Source organism: Lathamus discolor, chromosome 5 (assembly GCF_037157495.1).
Source record: "Lathamus discolor isolate bLatDis1 chromosome 5, bLatDis1.hap1, whole genome shotgun sequence".
Classification (NCBI taxonomy): domain Eukaryota; kingdom Metazoa; phylum Chordata; class Aves; order Psittaciformes; family Psittacidae; genus Lathamus; species Lathamus discolor.
The window spans coordinates 70162156-70183058 of record NC_088888.1 but is presented as its reverse complement, the minus strand read 5'-3'; the positions used below and the strand labels follow the sequence as shown (position 1 = coordinate 70183058).

General features: G+C 38.1%; 1 long non-coding RNA gene across 2 annotated transcripts in view; it reads left to right on the top strand.

Moving 5' to 3' along the window:
- Window positions 1-11706, top strand: part of LOC136015361 (uncharacterized) — a 154697-nt gene extending 142991 nt beyond the window's left edge. For both annotated transcript variants that reach the window (XR_010613167.1, XR_010613165.1), the window contains exons 5-6: window positions 6116-6227; window positions 9718-11706. This is a non-coding gene — a long non-coding RNA (uncharacterized LOC136015361). The remainder of the gene's footprint in view (window positions 1-6115; window positions 6228-9717) is intronic.
- Window positions 11707-20903: the final 9197 nt, after the last annotated feature.

Sequence of the window (20903 nt, the reverse complement as noted above, 5' to 3'; positions counted from 1 at the left end):
GATATTTCCAATTTTCCTGTACTTTAAAACCAAGAATAGGAAAATGTTGCTTGATAACATGAGCTGGATGCTTTAATCTCATATGATCTGTGAATGAATTATTCCCCATTATTATTCAGTAAAATTTGCAGAATAAGAATATAACAGGATGGTACTTCCAGAGGTTGTCCAGTCCCCAAGGTCGGTCACTAAATCCATGTTAACTGCTTCCAATTACTTTTCTATCCTTTTTATGTTTGGAAATGGTTTCCATGATAATTTCCTCTGTTTGTTTTTTGTTTGTTTATTTTGTTTGTTTATTTGTTTGTTTGTTTGTTTGTTTTGTTTTCTCCTCAAGGACTGAGGTGAAGCTGACTGACAGTTCTGCAGATCCTCTTTCTTGCCTTTCTTAAAATAAGAGTTGCAGTTACTTTCTTCCAGTCCTCAGGAGCCTCCCCTAGTTGCCATGACCTTTCAAAGGTAATAAAGAGTGGTCTTGCAATCACATCATTAACCAGTTGCTTCAGCACTTGTGTATGTCCAGCTTCTTTACATGATCCTTAGCCATCTTCCCACACCGAGGGTTAGACTTCTGTGTTCCAGGCTCCCACTAATCTCAGGGACTTGATATTTCTGAGGGCAGATGTTCCCAGTTAAAATGGAGGCTAAGAAGTCATTGAGTACCTTGGCCTTCTCTGTGTCCTTTCTCACTAGATTCCCTGCTTTCTCTTCCTTTTGCTACTGATACACCTATAGAAGCCCTTCTCATAGCTCTTTGTGCAGCTGTCCAGATTCTACTTAGGATGGGCTTTGGCTTTTCTAAACCCATCCCTGCATTTCTTGGACAGTGTCTCTATATTGTCTTCGTCCACCTGTTCCTGCTTCTACTATTTGTAGGCTTCTTTCTCACATATGAGCTTAGTCAGGACTTCCTTGTTAATCCATGCAGACTCCAGATATGTTTGCTTGACTGCTGCATATTGGATTGTACCATTCTTGAGCTTGGAGGAAGTGATCTTTGAAAATCAACCAGGGCTCTTGGACCCATCTTCTCCCCAGCACTGTATCCAGTAGTATTCTTCCAAGCAGGTCTCTGAAGATGCCAGAGTCCTCTCCTGAAGCCCAGGGTTAGAATATTGCTTTTTTGCATTGTTTTCTTCCATTGGGATCCTGAACTGCACCATCTCAAGGGTGCTGCATCAAGGCCTCATTTGACTTTCACACCTTCAGATCCCGAAACAGTTCTTCTTCATCTGAAAGGATGAGATTCAACAGAGTGAATCCTTCATCAGCTCTTTGACCACATGTATCATGAAATCACTATCAAAACTTCCTGGATGGCTTGTGTCACACTGTGTTGTCCCTCAGGTTGCTTCTTACAGTTGTTTCCCTGATCAGGTTGTTTGTAGCAGACGCTCACTGCATTACTCATTTTGGTCCTACATGAGTATGCCATACTCTAATCCTGATCCATAAAGTCTCATCTGGCTCATCAGTCATCCCTAGGCATTGCTCCATGCATCCCTGCTCGCATTCAGGGAAATCCCCCTCCTTGCTATCCTGGCCAGTACCTCCTGAAGAGCTGGGAACCATCCATTGCAGCACTGCAATTGTGTGAGCTATCCCATAACATCCATATGATCCTAGTAAGTTTTTATTCTGCAACCACATGCACATCTCTAATTTCTCCTCTTTGTTCTTTTGTGCTGGGTGTTCTAGTGCATGTTTAGATACATGTTATCGTATGGTCTGCCAAAATGTGTTAGAAAGTTATCTTAGCCCTCAGGAAAAACAGATTTCCTAACTCAGAAAAAGACTAGTCTGTGCATGCACACTTTTTAGGCGGGGTGGAACAGGGGAGGACTTTCCAACTTAAGAGAATAACATGCATTTATTGCATTTTAACTGCATGCTGAGGTGTTTTAGTAGTTTATTTATACTACTATCATGCTGTTTGTTATTACTAGCTTTATTGTTTGTTTTCATCAAACTACAGAATTCCCCATTGAATTTTGTCAGTATTGTGTAACAAATCACTCCTCACATTCTCCTGGCCCATTGCTTTTCCATTTTGCTATCTTCTGTGCAAAGTCCTCCTCAGACCCGCAAGTAGTTAGATGGTCAGTAACGTTTCACCATGAACTCTATTTCATTATCTGGAGTGTCTATGACATTATTTTAAAAGCATGAATGTCAATATATCTATAAAAGGCATTTACCAAGCAGCTCCAGTGCTGGTAGGAAAGAGCGAGCTCATTTTGAAAGTGGTTCTGAGAACCATGCAGAGAATGGGATAATGCTGTACTTGCATGCTAGTACAACAGTGCGATCAGAGTAGTAGAGGAGATTTGCTATTGTACCCAGGACTAATTTTCCAGACTTTCTTCTAGTGTGTCTTTACAAGATGATAGAACCCAATTGAAAAGCCCCTGCGTAGCTAACCAAAGATACTCAACTAAGACTTGAGAGATGCCCAGTGAATCAAATTTCAAAACAAATTGTTTTTGATGTAGTAACATTACAGTGAAATTTCTTTGCAGCCCTGCTAGACTGCTGTGAGTGGTTGTAGGGTGGTAACATGCAGTCTTAATTAGATATCTCACGTGCAAATTCTTTGCAGTAAAAATGGAAGTACACGAGACTTGTTAGGATCCAGGCTGATTCTCAGACTTGAAATTCAAATGTTGCGTATTGAACCTTTTGATAAAAATCACGTCTTGTTTGCTGAAATTTATGATTTCATGCTAAATGCATGAACTCCTAGCATTAAATTGGGCTGCACTATAGTATTGTGGACACAAAGCTTTTTGAAAGAAATTAGTGGAAGCTTATGCCCAGCTTCTCCTTGGCATACAGGAACTGTTCACACCTGAAATTCAACGGCAAGCCCCTGAGATGTGAACCAACAGAAAGGAAGCAAATATTTGCATATATATAAAAGCAATGGTTTATATGGTCCCACATTTCTTCTTTTTTTCTGACTGTGGGATGATCTGAAGCAAGTTTTTGCTTGTTGGACATGTTTTTGTGCAAGGAGCCGTTTCCCTTAGTGTTTTACAAGCTCTGGTGCCAGAGAGGTGGTACATAAAGTCTCAGTAAGTATTGAAAGCTGGTTTTAAAGTGGAAATATTCAGAGCATGCAGGAGTCTCTAAGCGTCTGTTCCAGGGACATATTAATGCATTTGAAAGGATATTAAAGCTTAACACAGAGGAAAAAAAAGTCCTAGTGGCAAGATGTAAAACTGCTTAACAGAATTACACCCAGAACTTTGTGTATTTGATCTGAAAAAATAAATCATCTTACAGTTGCTCACATTAAAGCTGCCTGTCGGTTTGGGAGCTTTTAGGATCTTGGACAGGTTTCATTTTTCTGGTTCAAGTAAGCTCTGTGTGTATTTGTGCAACTGCTGAACCTCAGAGCAGGATTTCGGGTGACCCTATACACTGTTTGAGGATTTGTCTAATGTGCACATTTAAGGCAATCATTATGTATAGTAAAAAATTATTACCCACCTTTCCCCCCAGTACTCAGTTGCTAATAGCAGTCATGGCTTGATTAAGAATCCTTCTCAGTTTAATGCTTCCAATTAACTTGCATGGTTTTGTGGCTGACTTGATGGCCTAGATAAAGCACATGCTCTTCTGAGAGAGATACCAAGCTTCATTTCTGAACTAAAGGATAAGGGAAACCTTGCACTATGGTTCAGCCCTACCTACCGGTGGATTAGGAGTGTCATTCAGACTTGAGTAACCCTAGACTCTTTTCAGAAGGATCAGATTGAGATGCAGAAAAGTGGAGCACCCAGACAGAGTGAAGGCATCTTGTGGTAAATGCTGTGGTTTGAGAAGTGTCGTGGGCTTTTGCCCTAGGTTGTCTTCAATTGGTAGGTCTGAAAGGAGATGAAGGGCTGGTAAGGCCTGGGGAATCAAAGGCAGAGGCCATGCCTAGCACGTTCTTCTGTTGGACATTGGACTGTTGGCTACAGAAGCGGACAAATCCTAGACATATTATTAAAATCTATCCTCTGAATTATGGTTGATTGTGGTGCAAAAATAATAATAAAAAAAAAGATTATGAAAACCAGAAGCTTATAGAAAAAATAAGCAAAGAAAAAAAAATCATCCTTGGCCCTCTGTTGCCTTGGGCCTCATGATTTAGAGATTCTAGTGAACTCAGCAGCCAGGGAACAAATTTTCTATGAGTAGAAAGCATAATTTCCTTTTTTCCTTAAGCCAAGGAAACAGGGGTACTTTGAAATAGCAATCTCTTGAGCTACATGAAATAAATATGACAAATGGAAAGAGCAAACTGATTACCCTAATATTAAGAGCATGAAGTGGAATTTATAAATATCTTTGCGTGTTCAACACCCAATCCTGCGCAGGGCATGTTAATGCTTGTCGCAGTATTTGAGATTTACCTAATCAGAATGGAGCCTTTGAGATGTTTCACACCTGCAAATGCATCAAGTGGCTAAACCTTACAGTCTTTCACCATGATATGACCTACATACCTCATCACAGCACAATGTTCACTACATTTGCTACGAGAAAGTTTGCACAGACAAAACCATGATTACTCTTATACATAAGGTGCATATACTAAAATGAGTGCTACATATAGATGTAGTATCTAACTTCGGTTGTCATTTATATTTATCCTTAATTCAGGGTAATATTTAATATCAATGGTTTAAGAACTCTTCAGTATTTCCAATCCCAAGTATCCAAATATTCTTTTTTCAAACATAAGTGTGTATAAACACAGTACTTTAATTAAACAGGAAAAAAAAAAAATACCCGCCAAACAACAAAACAAAACCAAACCTGTAGGCAGATGAAAACCAGTAATAAAACCTCTTTTCTGTTTTAGACAATGGAAAGTCTGTATCTACCTAAATGCTTCTGAGTGTTAATCATTTCTGAATGCTTAATGTTGACTGCTTTAATGATGATTGTTCAGTACCCATACAAATGTTTTGGCACCAAGTTATATCTTGTTTGTTTATGGGACATAATCTGAAGGCTGCTGAAACATCTAATAAAACTGCTTTCACTCAAAGGCATATAAGCAGGAATAGAGTGCTGTTAAAGCACATACCATCCAAAAAAGAAATTCACCATATCCAGTAGTGAACATACATATCCTTTGTTTGACTTCAGATAAGTTTGTTGTGCTGTTTATAAAAGTGTCATTCAATGCCTCTCCCATATATTCAAGTATACAGGTATGGTTTAAGATGAAATGTGCCATGTCTGGTCTTACTGCTGCAACATCTTAAAACTGTTCCTAAAAACAACTCAGAACACAGTAGAGCAGGGCAAAGGTTGAGATCTGCATATATATATGCACATCAGAACTGTAACAGATTTTTATTTTTATAGTCCTGGTGAAGAAAACTCCTAGTTCTGTCTCCAAGGTCACCAGTGTCATTTTAGGGCTAATTATCAAGGATTTAATGAAAAACCTTGTCCTGCAGTTGTTTCAGGTTCAAGTACATCCAACTTTTCTATGTAAGCATTATACCACTGATGTAGGACCCCACCCAGCTAACCCCCCTGCTGAAGTCAGGTAACAAGATAAAAGATGGCAATGATGAATTTTTTTTCTTTGTAGTGAACACATACAGCTGCATTGAAGTGCATCTGCATTTAGATACATGCTCATATGTCTATATATCACACAAAATTATATGCTTCTTACACATGCTGGTATTTGTTTTCACAGTAAATGGAAGTAACAACTGGTATTACTCAGCAAATGAAATGAATGCACTGTTCTTCTACATTTGGAATAGACAGGAAGCATAATAATTAGGTAGGTTTGAGATTCAGTGTACTACAGAATGTAGACTATTTAACTACTTAGTATCGTACACAGAAATTTTATGGAGTTGTACAAATATACGCATATCTATTTTATTCTTTCTAGTGAGACAAAGACACTGTGGTTCCCAAAGGAAATTTATCTTTTTTTTCCCTCACATGTTCAACTATTTTTATCATTCCTCAGTGGTGCAGCAAAAGGGAGAACTATTTTGTCTCTGTGGGAGCCTGTGAATTTCATGCAATGTGGGCTTCTGTGAATAGAGTTCAAAATGCATTAGAAAAAACAGGTTAATTTTTACACTAACAGGTTGAAATGTTGAACTGCCCTACTGTAGCAGTGTGGAGCATCCCACAGCTAACTGTGGGGGACTGAATTCCCAGGAGCTGCGCAGAGCGTGAGACTACTGTTTTAATTGTGGGTAAGAAAACTTTTCCTTTGTTGGAATCCGTAGTGCCACTTAAAATAGAAATAGGATAATGCTTCAAAATATTCTGCTTAATGTATTTTCTGTTCTTAATTTAATGTTTTTACTTTCAAACTTGTTTGTATTCAAAATAGCAGTAATTGGCAGTTGAAGTTGAATCATAGCATCTGGGTTGTAGTCTATTCATGACATCAGTGTATTTTTACTGCTTGTAAACATGCCCTCAGATCTTCACAAAATGTCGCAGAATTTGAGTAACTAGAAAAAGCAGAGAGAATTTATGCTTCCATTGCTCCAAACACTACATGCTGCATATGCTGGTGTTCGGGACTGAAAACCTGGCCTGAGTCTGAAGTTCCGACGAGGGAAGATTAAAAAAGAAGAAAGACTTTGGGGTTAAAACGGGAACATAGACAGGTTTAGTCTGAGAAAGGTGAAGAACCCTTTTAGAAACCCAGAAGGATCAGTCTTTGCTACCTTGAAAGGTTTTTATTAAATACTATCAGTTTACTATATTCTTTTGTCAACTGTTTAGTCACTCTGACAATGACATTTCATCCTGTGAGGTTCATACCAGGGACTGAAAAACACTGTTCTTGTAGTAGACTAAAAGACTTAGTACTGTTTTGGGTCTGCAGGCATTTTGTACCCTACTATGCTTTTTCAATTTATGAAGAACATTTCCATTACAAACCTCAAGGCAAATACATACATATATTCAGACCTACACAGGTACTAGGCTGGACTCAGCTGAGCAATTTAAAGATGATCCAGGAAAGCCAGTAACTCTAGGTTGTGGAAACCAAACTCCTTGATGGAAAGAGGTGCAGTCCCAGAACCACAGCAGTCTAATATTCCAGGCCAGCGTGAAGTCCTTGAGACATCACAGCAGGCAATTACAAACTGGTCTCTATCAGGCAAGAAACCAGTGACAAATACTACTCATGTAATGACTACTTTGTACACTGGCAAAATGCAGGACATTTATAACTAAAAGAGACATTCGATTCTGCAATGTCTTAAAAACCTGAAAAGTTCTTTCTTACTTCATCGAATATTAGGGTTGGTTTTTTTTTAACTGAAAATGGCATGAACCTTGAAGAAAATCTGATTAATTTCCTTGGTAATCTTAAAAAAATGTTGATAGTGAAATATTTCCTCATGAAAATTTGTTGTAACCTGGGAGCAACTTTGTAGCATGGAAAGCAGTGCAAATCTGGTAGCAGCATAGTCCATAAATTCCGGGTGTGTCTTTCATTAGTCCTGTTAAAAGCTGTTTTGATCTGGCTGAGTTATGAGGCTCTAAGGATGTATTCTTCAAATGTGTGTGTTGATCCTGAACTAATCATTTTCCTTATTAATCGCTTGAAACTCCATTTGGGTTCATGTGTTACCTGAGCTAAGCAGAGATTCATATTCCATGCATATTCCCACGATACTCTGCTGGTTCTGGTTTGTGTAAATTAAATGTATTTTTCCATTTTCTCTTTTTTTTTTTAAGCAGGTAATTTAATTTGGTGACAGCCACAAAGAATCCTGTAATATCAGAAAGTCATATAATAAAGTGTTTTTACTATGTACCTTCTGGCTACCTTGGTTATCTTCTGCTTACTTGTTTGTCTCACTTGGGCTATTTCTGAAAACCTACTAATGACTCAGAAATGTGAAAACTCATAACTGTTATAGAAGTGTTTCCTAAAGAATATTACTTGATGGGAAAGAAGCGAAATTCCTGTCTCAGTAAGTGTCAGGTTTAAGGTCAAATATCTTGTAGCCAGATCTCAGCTGGAAAGGGAAATCTAGATAGTTAATCAGTATAGATCTGCATTTGTCTTGATTCTGGTATTAATGGAGTACTAGAGAGCATGGTCCAGAAATCCAAGTATTATACAGGTGTCTGAAATTTTCCGTATCCCTGCAACAGTACAAAAAATTAGACCTTAGAATAATAATGTCATATAAAGATTTATTTTGGGTCACTTTTAGAAAACTTTATAAAATATCATACCTGCGTCTGCAACTCTGAGCACTTAGAAAAAGAGACATAGAATTCATTACCAATAATTCCTTAAAAATTGTAACCTTCTTTAAATTATTTTAAAAGATACTTTTAAATAAAGATATATAAAACTATCTATATACAACCATTACCATTTTACATGGAAAAATACTTAGGAAAAATATGCTATTTATGCTGAAGGGTATGAACCCCTATGACCTGGGGTTTTTATTGTACTGCCTCTCTAATTACTTGTAGAAAGTGTGTTCACTAGGAAAGTTAATCAATGATTAATTTTTATGTGTAGTTTCCATCCTTTGAAAATCTAGTTAACTTCTCCCTAAAACACTATCTAAAAAAATATTTGTAAAAAAATAACAGCTTTTTGACTTGGAACATCATTTTCACAAAACCTTCAGGAACTGTTAATATATTGATGAATATGTGGTGAAAACATTAGCTATAAATCCCCTGTGAGAGTTACTGGGAAAAAAAAAAAAAGAGATCTCCAGATTCAAGTAAAACTTACTGCTTTGTTAGCACAGCATGAGCAATTTCTGATTCCCCGCTTGTCTGCTGTGTTTAAATATTATAACTTAAATATGCTTACATAAAAGCTTATTGATTGGAAGAATCACTTGCTTTTTGTGCATTAGTTAATCAGGCTACTGTTTTGAAATCTGTCCAGGAACCCATAGTGGAAACTTTCCTAATCCATCTGTTTAAGTCTCAAATGGTTTCACTGCTCTACTCACTTACGAGCACTGCTGGAATGTTAGTGCTTTATGATTAAAGGATATTGTTGTTCTTTTCATCCATCATCCTGGAGTTTGCTATTAATAATACAGTTCATTCTTTCTTTGGGTTTGCTTTATTTTGGGTTTTTTTCTTTCTTTTTCTTTTTCTTTTTGGCTGTTTCCTTAAAAAGCTGCTTAGATTTTCTGATCCTCTCTGTCTTGTTTTTCTTTATTCAGATAGGTCATTTTCAGCAACATGCTTTAGACTGGCAAAAAAAAATAAATCGCATCAGCTTTTCCTGGAAAGTGTGCACTGCCTTTCAGTATTTGAAAAATGAATGGGAGAAAGACAAAAGAAAATGAAGCTAAAATGTGTGAGAGAAAAAAACAGAATTGTAATAGGAGACATCACATTGTACAGAAGTCTCTGTGACTGCAGAAGCCTGTATGAATTATTGCTTTGTACCCATAATAATATCTAAAAGCATTTTTTTAACATCTTTTTGTGATTAAATTATATTATGGGGGAAAATCTTAGATTTAATTTCTATTGAGGTATACTACAGTATATGAAAATGTGTCTACTGTTCTTTTGTGAAATAGCATAGCTGTATTTGGATATAACACTTGATCAATGGCATTTTAAATAAAACAAGGAACCTTTGTGGCTTTTCTATCTCTCTCCAAAGAAAAAAAAAGGGACTTAAATGAAGAAAACAATAGGTATTTTCTTTTTTTACCTTTACAGGTGGATAAAGAGTCATGGGTATTAAAGGAGATATTAATCAGGCTGTTGTGAAAGATCTGGTCAAAGGGGACGAATGTCATCCGGAGCATGTTCCTCTCTGGGTCAGGAAACTGATGGAGCAAAGCCCTGAGAACACGCAGCGACACTTCATATTCAATCCACAGCCCTATAAAGAGATGAAAAACGAGCCTTGTCCGAAGCTCTTGCCTCAGCACCCAGTGGCAAAAGTAAAACGTGAGCTTGGGACCAGGTCTCTTTGAAGTGGAATTTTTTCTTCTTTTGTTTTTTTTTTTTTAAACTCTGCAAGAGGCCTCTGGTGGTTACAGGTATTGATCGTCAGAAAGTAATCTGTTCAGGTTTGGGGGCATGCCAGACCGAATCCTCGAGTACATTCCTTCCTCTCCAAGGAGATGTTGAGCTTTTTATACTGTCCACACTGGCTCACTTGTCAGCTGTCTAGCTTCTTTGCCTTTACCGATTTCCCTGTTTGTGGGAAGCATATAATGAAATCTCCCTTAAAAAAAAAAAAGCAAAAAAATTGTATGTTGCTACTCTAGAATATTCTGCCAGTGCTGAAGTTTTTTACCCCATGTTTTTAACCCTCATTTTTCTTCTATAATCATTATTTGATTCCCTCTGGCTGCCTGCTACTTATTTGTAGTAGTACCATTCATCCATTGAGACTTTCCCATCTGTCACACAGCTTTGCTTTCTCTCCCCAGAAGCTTTCTTTTCCTACTGTGCCATGCTTGATTTTTTTGGGCTTAGCTGCATGTTTGTGTGCTCTTTTCTGTATTTTAAAAAATGCTTCAGTGTTCAGAACAAATACAAGAGGAGGGGAAAAACCCTCAGAACAGCAACATTGCACAGGAGAAGCTCAAGACCATATTGTGCACAGAGGCCGGATCTGGAGACTGAGATTCCTAATGAATTAAGGAATCAACAAATATAGCCAGTGCCTAAATGGTGGCCAGACTCTGCTCTCTCTGAATTGTTGTTATTGCCTTCAAAATATTTCCAGTTTTGTGCTAAACAGGTGATGCCAGGAAATGTTGCATTCCTTTTTCCGTACTGACTCCCTTTGCTGTATTACAAAGAATGTACAGAAAACCAAACATACTAAAGTACTGTGAAATGCAAGATGGACAAAAGTCAGCAGCACAATCCCTCATAAGGATCAGGCTTGTTCTGTGTGTCTTCAACTCATGTATTAAATTGTGATTGTGGTCTAAATGGGAAGTCCATGTTTTAGCAAGAAGTATGACAAGTGTATCTTAGTGTTTGATTTTACATCCGCTCTATAAATCTACCTTGCAATTGACTCAAATCTCAAATGTTTTGTCTTGGAGATTTCAAACAGTTGTTTACTTCCAAAAATATATTCTGAGTCTGTCTTTATTAATTTCCTTGTCTTTTCCTCTTACACTTCTCATTGTATCTTCTCATGATATTGTTTCAAAAGTTCCTAGAAGTTTACTGTGAATCTTAGGATTAATAAAAAAGTTTGTGATGTGTTCTGGAAAATCCTTTTTCAGTAGAAATACCTTCACTCCTCATAAAATTATTTCTCTGGCTATTTGGGAAATACTGATAGTCTCCAAGCAAACAGAAAAGCTGTGAGTGTGTCCTGACTTTAATGGCAATCCCCAGAAAGTTCTCTCTTCTACCAGCTACTTGGTTGCACTGACAAAGAAATGTGGGGGAAAAAAAATCAGAAGTTTCTGTTTACACTTGTGTTGGCAGATGTCTAAAAATGTAGATACTTTACAAAACTTAAAATCATATTTGTAAAGTCTTGTTCTTGTGATAGCAAGTGCAGTTCAGACCCAGTTCTTAGTTTACCTGAAATTTATGTTGTTTTGAAAAGGAATGGTTCCTTTTCTCGGATAATTTATGGGGAAGAAAATGGATAAAAGGGGGAAGAGGCAAGAGTGGGAGAGAGAGAAACAGCTCCCTCAGTCCATCCTGACCATTGAAAACTTTTCTATATTTCACCCTAAGAATAAATGATTGAAAAATTAAAAAGCTCAAAGTGATTTTTTACTTGTTGTTGTTGTTGTTTTATTTTTTTGTTTGTTGTGGTTCCAAATTTTATGGTTCCAGTGCAGGATCATAGTATACCTATGTCATTCATGTTTGTCCTAAGTGCTCTGAAAGACCCTCAGTGGGTGAAATTTCACTGTTGCCCAGGGTATGTAGTCCAGTGCTTCATTACAACTACTTTTCCTTGCATAAATTTGAATCTATTGTTTCCTCTTTCACCCAAAACGGGCCTGGTAAATAGTTTATTCTCTTCCATATTGCAGCCAGTGCACAAATGCTTCTTTTCATTTTCATTGGTTAAAGGTTAAATATGCCCGGTTCCTTCAGACTTTTCTTGCAGGCTGACGATTTTCCACTGCACTCCAGCTGGTCCAGTTTTCTCCAGCATAAGCACTTAAGTACATGCAAGCCTTCAGATAACACTTCCTGGGCTAGATAGAGTGATAATCTCACCTGCCTTGCAGATGTTGCTAGGTTTTTTCTTGCACATCCTATTTCTTGATGTTCTCCTTTTGACCGATTACATGAAGTAGGTAGGAGAGGTGTTCGAGGGCTGCTGCCTGCCTGTCCTTTTTCTATTGTGGTGCATCACTTGTGTTTATTGGTGTTTTTTTAACCTTTCACCTTTTAGTTTATTGTCTCCCCTTGTTATTTCCCCTATGATTAGTATCATTAGTAATATTATATTATACTTTAGCTTTTAAATTGTTCTCATCTCAACCCATGGGTTTTTCATTTCTTTGATTCTCCTCCCCATGCTGCCTGGGGAGGGAAAAGGTGGGAGAGTAAGCGAGCTGCTGCATGGTGCTGAGTTATGGGCTGGGTTTAAACCACAACAAGCCTGCACCCAGAATTGCTGATCAAATTTTTATTTTATTTTTCTTCATGCAGAGCTTAACAATTCTAAATCTTCACTAATGTCTGAAAGTAACCCAAGCGATGACCCAAGCGATGTGGCCTGGGCACAAGAAGAACTTTATCTTCCAAAATATGGTCAAGTAGGCTCTTTTTACATGGGGGAAATATTTTTCCTATTTTTCAATAGGAGAGCGTACAATCCTTTGTCTACGGTACTAATTTGAAAATCTAATTCTGCATTTGCAGCTAACACTTTTTTGTCTCTGTCTCCTACAACAAACTGGAGTGGCTCTACCTATTAATAGAAGATTTTGTTTTAAAGTTACTGCTTGTTTTTTCCTTCCTCCCTCCTTCATGCCATCACTTTAAGACTTAAGAGCCATAGACCAGAATTCTTGTGTTAAATGAATATATTTGACAGGAGTTAAGTCTTTTGGGCATTGCAGTAGGTTTTCCTCATCTTGGCATGTGAAGACTGAGAGTGTTCTTTGACACCAGCAGCAGAGGATGTGAGCACAGCAACTTTCAGGGCATCAGAAGTGTCAGCATAAGGAAAAATCAGCAGAAGTAGACAGTGTTGAGGTAATTTTCCCACACCATGCCATGAATTTAGCCAACTCCTGCTCCTGTGAATTCTGGGCTGGCAGAGTTTCCTTCTTTGTTGCTAAATATCACATAAAGTGTTCTGTCAGCATCAAGACTTGTTCAGTCCCCTTATGTAGTAAAATAAAAATATAATCCCTATGCCCATGTTTGAAATTTGAGCACAAGTTAAATTTAAAAAAAAAAAAAAAAAAAGGAGTAAACCTTTCCAACAGGCCAAGACTGTATTTTGGAGGTTCATATTTCAGAACATCATGTAGTCAATGCTGTCGAGAAGAGCTGAAGGCGAAAGATATGTAGGGCACAAGTTCTAAAAATTGAAAATCTTTCTGCCATTAAAATGCATGGGATTTCTGCCAGTTGCTATAGACATCAGTGGCAGCAGCATCCTGCTATTTTTTAATGTTTTTCTTTCCGCTTTCCTCATCTTTTTATTTATTTTTGAGTCCTAAGAAAACGAAGTAAAACATACATTACTAGAATGGAGTCCTTTATGCTTTATATCTTAGATCTCCTAATATTGTTAGGATTACAATTATTTACTTATGCACAAAATTTTATAGTGATTATTAGAGCCTACAATCAAGAAAAAAAACTAGTTACAGTTAGGTTAGAGACATCTGATCTTACAAGTAATGAAAAATGTGGTGATTGCTCTGAGTTCTGCACCAGGCTGGGTATTTGTTAACATACTTAAGGGCAAAAGTGTTTGAAAGGCTGGGCTCTCTTTTTGTGTAGAACAAACATCAGGCAAGAAAGTGAAAGCTCTGAATCACCAGAGAGAGCTTCCAGTTTTAGCATGGGTTTGAAAAGGACTATTTCTGCACCTGAAGATTTTCATATATATGCGTTACTGGGTGTTGTGTTTTAAGCCCAACCGGTAACTCAGAACCACGCAGACTCTCACTTTCTCCCCATTCTTCTTCCTCCCCCCCGCTCCTGGAGGAGAATCGAAAGAATGTAACTCCCACAGGTTGAGACAAGAACAGCCCAGTAACTAAGGTATAACACAAATCACTACTGCTACCACCTATAATAATAATGATAAGGGAAATAACAAGGGAAGAGAATACAACCCCTCACCACCTGCCGACCAGTATCGAGCCTGACCCGAGCAGCAATCTGGCTCTTCTGGGTAACTGCCCCCAGTTTATATAGTGGGCATGATGTGCTGTGGTATGGAATACCTCTTTGGTCAGTTTGGGTCAGGTGTCCTGTCTCTGCTTCCTCCTGGCTTCCCCTCATCCCTGGCAGAGCATGAGACTCAGAAAGTCCTTGGTCAGAGTAAACATTACTGAGCAATAACTAAAAACATCAGTGTTATTAGCGCTGTTCCCAGGCTGAAACTCAAAAAACACAGCGCTGCGCCAGCTGCTAAGAAGGAGAAAAATGACTGCTACTGCTGAACCCAGGAGACAGGGGAACTATGACTGCACCGTATTTGTTTGCACAGGATCATTTTTTTTTTTCTTGTTCTATTTTGAATTTCTGGCATCTTTTGTAAGTGATATTTTGCATGCAGTCTGGATGCAGTATTGTTGCTGAGCTGTGCACCATGGTCTTCTCAATGAAGTACACTTAGAAGTGAAGGGAACTGCTACATGGATGCAAATGTCTGTGAGGAAGTAGAAGCTAGAAGTGACAAAGAGCTGAAAAGAAGATCTTTGAAGAAATCCACCCCCCCCACACACACACCCCCCACCCGCACCACCCCACACCCCGCCTTTCATGTTCAACAGATGTCAATCAGTCAGAATTGCTGCTGTTTCTTTTCATGCTTCAGCAGCAAAGATCTACAGAGGGGTTCTTCTCCACCCTCCATCCCAGCCACTGCCTGTGGGACCAACTGATGCCCAGGAACTTTCCTCTCTGTCAGGGTTTGTCGCTGACACTTGTCAAGAGCAAAATGTCAACACTGGGATTGGGAATCAAGATATCAGCAATAACCTGGCTGGCTCCCTTGGGAACCTCTGGGTGGCTATTTCTAAAATTACATCTCCATTCCTGTAGGACCCTACTTGAGAAAAGTATTGACTGAAAACCTTCGAAACACAAAGGCTGTGACTGTACTCAAAACAGTAAAATATCAGACTTGGAAATGACTCTACCCAGTATGGAAAGAAGGTGCTTAATGTATTTTTCCCAGGTGCCTAACCATTGCCTAGAGCTCAATCTTTGTCACTTGAATTTATCAGAATAAAGAATGTCCTTCTATAGGAAAGAGGAATCCTTAGTTTCCCCTTTCACTCCTCTCAGTCAATGCTTCAACTCCTTTATAAGTAGATGCATTAAAAAAACAAACAAAAAAACAAACAAAAAAACCAAACAAAAAAAAACCCCAAATTTTTAAAAATTGTGTTTTCATCCTTTTGACCTCTAGTAAAAATGCCAAGACTTTTCTCAGTATCATTCTTAAAAACATGGGGTGGATAGTTTTATTGTGTGGATTAGTTTCCCTAAGAAAAAACAAGAAGCCTTGATAACTTGTTCCTGGAAAACATAATTTCCTGAAAGTACGATATTTTTCTCCACCTCATAAATATTACACAGGCTCAGCCCTTGGAAGTAAATAAAATGTAATTACTATTGATGCTTTATACAATGTTCACCATCTTTAAATGATAATCCAGGCTTAAATCTTTGTATAAACTGAAGTAGTCGGAGTAATTTCACCTTAATTAGTGTGTCTTTTGTTTGTGTAACAACCTATGCTGATTTTTTTTAAGGCAAGTTAAATATACAGAGTGAAACAAGCTGCAAGCACACAAGTTTAAGAATGATTAACACAGCCCTTGCGGTGCTTCTCAATTTATTTCTGTATGGAAAGGTCAATAGAGAAGTCTGGAGAGATCAGACCTGAACGGTAGGTTACTGTAGGATGTGTGGAAAACCTCGAACCATGCTGTGGTACTTTCTCACGGAAAATTGATAGTACCATTTTTGATGATAGAAAAGGATGCTTTAAGCTTCTCTGTTTGTAATATAATCAGGTTTTTGAGACAGTGTTTTCAGATTAGGGCATGGAATGACCTGACCATTTTGCCCTTCATCCTGTTGTCTCTCCCTCCACTCTTCTTCCCCCCACCCCCTTTTCTTTTTTATGCCACTGGTAAAACTGTAACTATGTTTTCTGGGAGAGTACATCATCCAGTGCTCCCCCACGTCTTTCCTTGAAGTATTTCTTTTGTCTGTCTCCATTACACCCATGTGCAGTGACACAATGTTTCTGCACAGTGGGAGCTTGCAATCTCTGAAGAGGCTTTCCAGGGTTGCTTTTTAGACTGAAATCATTACAATCTTCAATAGCTACTTGGATTTGAAAAAAACTAGCACATTATTATTCTCTGGACTGTCTGGATGTAAAAAGAGGCTATTTTCTTGCTTCCTTTTATTTATTTATGGTCCTAGCTACACACTGCCCTTGCACCTAACTTTAGTTTGTTTGGATCTCAATCAGAGTTGCAATTCAGATATCTTGTGCTGTTTGTGTTTTTCTTTCATGTAGGGTTTTACATTATAGATGAGAACACACTGTCAGAGAGATTTATATTTTGGTTATACTTAATGCTTCTGAGTCGCGCATCCTTTTCTGTATGTGTAATTATCATAGTTATTATTATCACTAACATAGTGCAGCATATTGTACGGTATGTTACAATAAATGTTATGATGTGTAGCGTAACAGATGTTTGAAAATATATCTATGATTTTTAAATACCAGCAAGTTGCATAGTTTCATAAGGCATTCAAGCTATCTCATCTGATACCCTATAAACCAAAAGCTGTATCTGTTGCACCAGTAAAATATTATCCCCAGCCCAGGGACTTTGGTTAGGTTAATTCCTCATGGGACACAACTGCTATTTTCTCTGGTGAGAGGAGAAGAGATCAGGATGTTACCAGCACCTGAGGTCTGTGTTGTGAGTGGAAATATATTAGGAAAGACTTCAATTCTCAGAGAGAGGGTCATCTGATCCTCCCCAGCTCTTCCTGCGGAAAAATGGCTCCAGATTTCTCCTGAACTGACCAGAAAGGAAAGTCCTCTCTAAGCCTGGTGTGTGTTTTATCCTGAACATGTGTGCAGGAGATGGTCAAGCATCTAAGAAAATGGAAAGAATTAAAAAGGCACAGTGCCACAGTATCACAGAGAAATGCGTTTTTGTAACAAGCATAACTCCCTCCACCCTTTCTTTTTTGACTTTTTTAAAGGCTAGAACTCAAAAGAACAGTGAAAAGTCATAGTATAGACATTTTTTAAATATGCAAAATAGGAAGTTCCTTTCTGTGGGTTGGTATTCTGCCCATATAGCAAGACAAGCACACTTGTAGGCCAGTGCCTACAATCTTTGTTTACTCTGGTAATGCATGCAGTGATTGTCTCTTATAGGGTCAGTTTCTGGAGTTCAGTTGAATTGTTGCAGCTGTTGGAAAACCTATATGAGAAAAGTTACATAGGCTTTCCAGAGGCAGCCTTTAGCTGAACGCTGAGCAAATCTCCCCCAGCCCCAACTTCAGTATGTGTTCTGTCAGACTGAAGCAAAGATATTGCATGGAGGACTGCGAGCACAGTTTTGTCATGTCTCCTCTACGACAGTTCCCTGTGGGAGACATTGCAGACTATGAAGAGAGAGTCTCTGCAGTGATACCTTGCAGTACCTTTTTGCAAATGTGGATGAGCACCTAAGCCTTTCAGCTGTAAGGAAAGGTAAGGAGGAGTGTTCATGGCTCAAAAGGGTGGATCAAACTTGTCAGCTGGGAATTGCCAAGTCTGGAAATTACTATGTTTCTCCGAGATAGTAACAACTCTGCAAGAGCCCTTTGTCTGGAAGTAATGTAATCTTCAACTCATTTTGTATTGGTCCCACCCACAGAGGATCTGGAGCAAGCTACATATCTTTGAATAACTGTGGATAAGTCTGTTTACTGATGCTCAGGAAATTTTCATTTGGTGGGACACTTAACTGCACTCAAAATAAATAAAAATCGGGAAAAAAGTCCTGCAAAGGATTAAAAAAAAAAAAAACAAAAAAACAAAACCAAAACAAAACAAAAAAAAAAAACCCAGCTAAAATCCCTCTGATGCTGTCATTGCCCATGGGTAATATAGCATTTGTTGTTGTAAGGAGCTATGTTATTGTTAGGCATAAGCTTGATCCCTAAGAGACCAAGAGGTATCTTAAAGTAGCGAACAGAATTAATGACTCTGGCCCAAGGAAAGAAGAAAGGAGCAGAACATTTTCTGTTAAAATGACAGAGTTCAGTTTTCCTCAGTTTTCTATAGCTCTAAGATACCCATCACACTGATATGTGTCTCTTTTGTAGTTTTCCATCTATCAGTCCCATCTTCCATGCTTGCATTCAGTTCATGGCCTTCAGAAGGTGGAACATCCCTGTCTAGCCTATTGCTACAGAATAGATGCCACTGGCTGTAAGCTACCATTGGCATTTCAGTACACAGATTTTCGTAGACACTGGCTCGAATCTACACCGATGTCTCTCTTGTTTCTGGAAAATGGAACAACATATAGTAAAATATGTGCCATGTTTTCATAACATCTTGCAGTTACTCAGCATTAACCTGCTGGGCACACTGGGATTCTAAGGAACCTGGACAGAGAAACAAGCTGCTGCTGAAAACAACACAGGGATCAATATCTTGTATTACTGTAGAAATCCTTCTGGACTTAAAATCTTATTTTCCTGTGTTTGGCAGGGAGCCCCAGAGAGTAACAAGGAGGGTGAATCACAGCAGTTGTAGCAAATGTGTTCCAACAGAAAGTGTTTCTGGGTTTCATGGATTTAGGGATTTTTACAGCCAGAAGGGGCTATTGGATTGTCTTGTCAGACCTCCTATTTAGCAGAGCCTATAAGGACATCCTGGTATTAATCCCTGCCTCACATTCAGTAACTCCATACTGATAGGGCTATACATTTCAGAAAGGCAATCAATCTTGATGTTAGTTTTGGCAGTGTTTGTTGCTATTCTGATGGCTAGTTGTCCTTACTATTATAAATGTAAGACTTATTTTCTATTTGCCTGTCTTTGACTTCCAAAAATAAGATCCCACAAAGCCCTTTTAGACTGAAGAAACTTTTAAAATGAAATTTCTAATTTTTTTTTTGCGTGATTAACTTCTCTCCTAGTCTCTTTTTGATAAGAAGAAATGTTCTTTAAGGCTAAAATAAAAGACAGATGTTCCAAAACGCTAATTCTTCTCATAATTCATGATAAATTTGGCTATAACATTAAACCACCCAGCTTTAACTTTTCAAATTCCAAACATATACAAGGGATGCAAGACATTCAAAGAGCTTTGAAGTAATAGCAACTTCAAAAAAAATAATATTAAAAAATAATTTACACTTGCACAAGGTGCATTTGGGAGCCACTGTGTTTTCCCCATACAAAATCAAATTTCAGAAATCTACTTGCCAAAATGAGACGTGTGCACTATTTGCAACACTTGTACATTCCTTGTTTACATCTAGTTGAACAACTAGGTGAGTACATGAGAAAAAGACATCTTAAAGAGCCTCATGCTTAAGGCCTGATCCGGCTCCTTCCGCAGTCAAAGGAGGTGCTCCACTGACTGCACTAGGGGTTTGAGCAGGACTTTGCCGAACAGTAGGACTGTTCTTCGCAAGAATGATACATTTAAATATGAAAAGTAATGAAGTAAGCATGGCAAATTGTGGTTTAGTTGGAATCTAATTTTTATAGCTTTATAAAAATATTAGAGATGGATATCTCTATTGTAAGTATAGAAACATATAAAAGTAAAATACAGGTAAAAAAGATGGTTGCATAAATTAAACTGTGTCTGCTAAAGTTATTAACATCACAAAGCTGTATTTTAGAGGTAAAATCCTGACCACACTGAAGTCAAAGAGATGTGCTGCCTTTAACAACGTAAGATTTTCTTCTTGATTTGAATTGGGTAAGCCAAATTTTTCTTTCTCTGTTCAAGAGCATAAATGTAGTTGAAAATTCAAACTTAAGGCACAAAAATGACTTGTTATCATAGACATGCAGGGGAAGGGAGCAGGGAAAGAGAGAAATATAGTTCCATTTTGGTTCTGTTGAATTATGTGTGAGGGCAGGGAAACACCATTGTCATATCAGATAGGCAAACCTATTGTCAACATTTTAAACATGCATTGTATTCAAGGATGTGCCGGGCACAACTGCAAAGGGCTGGAGGAATCCACTTCAGGTTATTTTCTAGATTGTTTTCAGGATATATATAGGTGATTAAGGAAAACTGCTGTTTATCAGTATGCCATAACTGCAGCCAGTGTTAGCTGGCTTGTTTTACTGGTGAAAATCACAAGCAAATCCAAGTGTGGATTTTTGTAGTGCAGGAGAGGGTTGTGACTATATCATCCTTGTGTCTGTATGGATTTCACCTAGACATTTAGGGATATAACTTAGTGCAGAAGAAAATCTTAAATGGTGAGAGTCAGAGGGCTCAGAATGTTTATCATAAAGGGGAAACAGCCCTCAGTATCTTTCCTCTTTTTATGTTTGAGGTTTTTTTTCCCTCATTAGATATTTACGTCTGGCATCCTAAAGAATTACATAGTGTCCTAAATGCTGTTTCATTTCCCTTCTCTTAAGTAGGAAGAAGAAAGGAAAACACTAATAGGTTACTTCTGTCATATATGCTGAGAATTTTTCCAAA